Below are 5,579 nucleotides of genomic sequence, written 5' to 3'. Positions count from 1 at the left end.
ACACTGAAGATAAATAAAATAAAATAAATTTCATTGGCAACGTTTGCTATTTTGGCAACACTAGGCAAACAAACAAAACAAAATCAGTCATTGATCTATTCTTGTGAGCGACAGACGTTTTTAAGTGAATTTCTGAATTGAGATTCGTAAAATCACGACAATGGCGTGGTTGGTAGAATATGCCCAAATTGCGCAGATATTTAAGGCTGCTGCTACTGATTGTTTTGATTTGGCGAAGTTTATTTTTGATCATTATACCCAAGAAAATATGATCAGTCATGAGTCATGACAGAAATATTCGGCTATTCGGATAATGTGATTGTGAATAACATTCATATTCACGTGATGTGAATAACTTTCACGTATGAGAAGGGTGGCCAATGACTAAAATTTAGGAACCTTGAAATTTTAAAAAGGGCGTCTATGAACTCTAATCTCTTTTTTAATTTTTTTAAACTATTGTTAGTTAGCGTTTGTCATATAACAGAATATTAAAAATTAGCTTCTCAAACAAAGTTGTCATGTCATGACCGAAATATTGGAGATATCAATGATAAATGACAGAATGGAAAAATCTTTTTTTTTACAAAATAATCATTCATACCATGCTTTCATTTCGAAAAAATTCTTAAACTAATACATGTGAGAAAAAGAATGGGTCACTAATCGCAATTTCATGACTATGATGTGCAAAACACACAGATACGATGTTTTCACTCATTTTTTCGGGAATGATATTTTTAAATTAGGCGATGAAAAATATTGCTTTTGAAATTGTTGTTTATTATGATCATGACCACGAAAAACGAAACGAAAAACGAAAAAAAAACTTTCCAATCTATCATCCGTTGAAATGATTGCACTCACAGTAGCATAATTTTGAACAATGGATTAGAACAAGGATGAGCAACACGCAGCCCACGGGTAAAGTGATTCGGAGAAGCAGCCAAAAATCGAAAGCTACACATGATCAAAGGAATTTCGAAGTCCGTTAGTTAAGTCATTATTTTCGTAACCAGCAAAAAAAACTTGTATGATAGAAAAATATATTCAGTAGATAATTTTTTAAAATTATAACCTCCAATTGGACAAAAAAGCTTGTTTTGTTAGTATTCAAATACAAGAAAATTTAATCCAAAACCTTGTGAAATATTTTTTATTTCTGAATATTGACGAAAATGGCGACAGTTTAGAAATAAAGCCTGTGTGAAATTTTTTAGATTGTTTATCAACATAAATCAGTCGGCTACAAAGTTACCGACAAAAATTATTAGTTCTTGATAAAAACAAGAGATATCTGATATTCTGTCACCCAAAAGATCTTTGATGATTATCTGTGATGTTTTTTTTTCAGAAATTTGATAAAAAAATTTCACTTAAAAAATTTTCAAAAATTTTCATATTCAAATCTACATTACCAAAACCATAATATACCCTAAGAAATCATATTCCAATGATATCTTAATAAGATTAAAATTATAAAAATCTGGACAAACATTCTAAAATCAAGTATGTATTTTTGGAGACAGTTGCTTAAACATATGTGAAATTGAAGATTTTTCTGTGATTTCGACAACCTTGCTCAAAATCTCAATGCAATGATCCAATATAGAACTTCAATTTAAAAAACGGTGTTTTTACTGTTTGTAGGAAAAAAATCTGAGCTTTGAGAACAAGTTTTAATTGTGGAAAAAAAATCACAGAAAGTCAATAAGCGATTCAAAGTCTAAGGCGAAAAAGACGATGATTTTTTAATATATATTTTCACACTCTTAGTTATCACTGTTGTAAGTTCCAGAAGATTTTTTAATGGAAATGATGCCGAATAGTGCCTTCGGTTTTAACAAGAAAGTTGTAAAAACGAATGTCCGCCAAGAAGTACTATTAAAAATTTGAGAGAATTTAAAAATGACTAAGATTTAGTGATGTATGTACCTTTTAAATATTCGGTATTGGAAAAGTCGTGTTGAATTTCTGTTTTTAAACACGTGAATTCGTTTTATCTTAACCTTTTTGGCTTTCTTACAGAAAGGCATAGCGAATGGTCAGTTGGGGATATCATTAATTAAGGGTTCAAGACCCCACTTTATATATACCAATGGACTCAGCTCGACGAGTTACGATGATGTCAGGCATGTCAAACTCGTTTAAGTGTGCGGGCCGCATTAAAAATCTTTCATTTCCAAAAATAATATTATTTCCTCTCGTAGCAAAAAAAATCTTTTTAATATTTTGTGGCAGGAAAGCCAGCGTACTTCTGTGTAATAGGGAATTTTGTGATAATTTAAGACGGGGCTACGCGAGCCGCATCGACTAAGGCCGCGGGCCACATGCGGCCCGCGAATCCCCAGTTTGACATGCCTGTTGTAGGTCATATTTCAAAACAAAAAAAAAACAAAATTGTTTAAAATTTTTCTATTCCATAGAACATATCATGCTTACGTTGGCTCCAAAAAAGGTAGCCATTTGCTCAGCAGCAGTAGCCAGCAATCGCTAAATTAATTACAGAGGCGATCGAAAATTTGACAAAAAGTTCATCAAACAGCAGAGAATCGATCCCACGACATCTATCATGAGAGTTAAGAGGCTAACCCCTTGACTACTAGTGAGCGTCGAGAATTGTGGCTCTCAAACTTGAACAGTTTTAAATATGTTGATTGTAAATGAACTCGTTGAATATCAGTTAGCTTATCCTCCAAAAAACGTACTGGCCACCTTTTTTTTTATTGAGTTTAGTCATTTTTGCTATCGATTTTCCTTTATCATAATCTTTTTTATAGATTAATAGTATATAATTCAGAAATAAGAAATCCTTTATTGTGTCATTTATTTCCAAAGATAATTGACACTTTGTTAGAAAGCCTCCAATCCACTGACAAGTGTATTAAATCGGGTTTTAAGATTTGTTTTCGCCAAAAAATTTTTGTGATAAAAAATTATGTGAAGCTCTGCTAATAATTAAAAAAAATGCTATTTTAATTGCGACCCACCGACAAGATTTTAAAATTCAATACGCCCGCTGGTTCAAAAGGTTGCTCACCCCTGGATTGGAAAGTTGACGATAATTGACCCATTATGGCATCAATAGATTCTCAAAATACGAAACACAGATTTTTGAGGAATTTTCAAAGAAGGCTGTGAAAACTTATTTAGAAAAAAAATGTTGAGAAGGCTGATTATTTAGGAAATGAGATCATCAAAGTATTTGTTTTATTTTGACATTCAAGAGAAAGTATGGTAAAAACCAAAAAAATTTCTTGAGATTTTTAAACATAAAAAATACTTGTAATTCTGATAACTGTTCCATCATTGATTCATTTTGAAACTTCACTATCCCAAGTACCTAACACCGATTGATTTGTAAGACTCTTTTAAGCATCTTATGAAATCTTGACCTAGTAGCCTGCTATAAAACCTTCAATGTTACTTGGGTATGTTCGACTTTTGTTCCTGGATTCAAAATAAGATTGCCAGATATTTTTCAGCTCGTATCCGGGCCGGACAAATTCGGACTTTTTTATCTTAAACCTTGGCAAAATCCGAACATTCTATTTAAAAATTGTCGACCTCAAATCGGGGTAATATCTGGGCAAATTTGATCAAAACCCGGACATTATTTAACAAAAATAAAAAAAACATGATTTTTTTTATAAAAACTCATCAGTGGATTTTTGTTGTAATTTTAGGTTTTCAAAATCCTTTTTTGAACATAATTTGTCCGGACTTTTCTAAATTTTTTTTATTGAATATCCGATCAAACCCGGATAAAACCAGGCAATCTGGAAAGCTTAGTTCAAAATCATGGATGTTATCTCGGATTGCTGTTTTACCAATTGAGCCATGCCTCAGTTGTCGACTTATGAAGTATTATAATCGATATTAGTATCGATTTACGGTCTGGTACATGAATTTGCGGTTGATTAGGAGCGGTTTTAGGTGTTTGAATATGTTGAATATGTGTCCGGGTTTGTACCCACTCACATATTCAGCGTTAACAGCTGCTCTCAACTCTGCCACTCACAACTTAATGTACACAAACTGCATAGAAACGAAACTCTGCCACTGTGGGCAGCAAAGTTAGCCCTTTCATTTTACATATAGATGGCACCAGAGAGATGCAATGTATAGGCTACAGGCGAATCCCAAAAAAAAGTGTGACAGGACTTTTTTGTCACCCTGTATACCCTATAGTTTGTTCTGGCCACACGATGATCCTCATAGGACCAAAGAAAATGTTTAATTTCATGGGAAACTTTTGGCACAACTACATTAATTTCCGCCAGCAATAACAAACCGATAGAACAATGATTCGACATGAGACGGAAAAATAAACGAATAAAACCCGACTCAGTCAACTGCACTGTCAAATATTTTACGATTTTACGCTGATAAATATCGTCTTCAACCGCGCCCATCTTTGCAAGTGAAACTGCCATCTCATAGCCACCTACGAGCAATGTGAAGGGACCCAAACAAAGAGGAGGAGCTTCTGCTGTCTCTAATGTCCCCACCTGTCAAGTTTTACGCAAATCGCTCCAGTAGTTTTCGAGTCTATAGGAGCAGATAGACAGACAGACAAAAATTCATTCTTATAATTATAGAAAATATTGGAAACGGATAATTTAAAAGTGATGGACAGATGAAAATATAATTAGCTTAGGATGTTGATTTTACTCATTTCTTCTTTGAATAGTAAGTGAGAAACTATGGTAAATATGCATAACCATTCCAAAAATCTATTTTATTTTATTTTCAAATAAGTAGGTTTTGGTTTTTTTTTTTAACAAATATCGAGATTCCCTTTAAGTTTTTAATCGCTTTGTAAAATACATTTCCATCATATGTTACAGATAAAATTTTGACAAACTTACTGAGTTCATTATGCTTGGATTTTCAAAGAAAAGTTGGGATGAGTTCGGTTTTCCTGGTATTGCGGAAAAAGCCTGGATTTACTCCGGCTTTATCCATCAAAATTCGAAATTCAAAACAAAATTGCTTGAGCTTGTTTCCTCAAAATAAACTTGCAAAATAATTTTTGAATTGTAAAACTGCTGTGTGTCTCGACCTAAAATTATTTTCCTTGTGTTTTCAATTCACCTTTTCCTTAAATTTTCATAAAAAATACCATAACTTTGATCGGATTTTCCAGGATTTTGCTCGGTTTTTGAGTTGAATATTTTGAAATTCAACGCCCGGATTTTTTCAGGTTTTTAAACAAAAATGCCTGGATTTGGTCAACCCAGCGCTTAGCAGAAAACCTAAGAGTTTTGATGGAAAAGATGATGTTGTGCCTAGTGTTCTTCTAAATCAAATTCTGTGCTTACAAAGCTCAAAATTTAAATTTTCGAAAACGAACCAATAGTGAAACTCAGATGCATGCAGATGTTAAATCGTACGTCCAACTGTTATTTTTCACCGTTCTAAATAACTCTTTGATGTTCACTGTTCAACTACCCTCCAAACAATCGGAAGTGTAAACTCAAATCAATTATAAGCCAAATCAACGATGTCATTTCGATTCCGGTTGTTTTCCGATTAGCATTTCCGTCACCCCGGGCAGCGCTGGCGGGGGCGAATTC

Source organism: Uranotaenia lowii, chromosome 2 (assembly GCF_029784155.1).
Source record: "Uranotaenia lowii strain MFRU-FL chromosome 2, ASM2978415v1, whole genome shotgun sequence".
NCBI lineage: Eukaryota > Metazoa > Arthropoda > Insecta > Diptera > Culicidae > Uranotaenia > Uranotaenia lowii.
Note: the sequence above shows the minus strand (reverse complement) of the source record.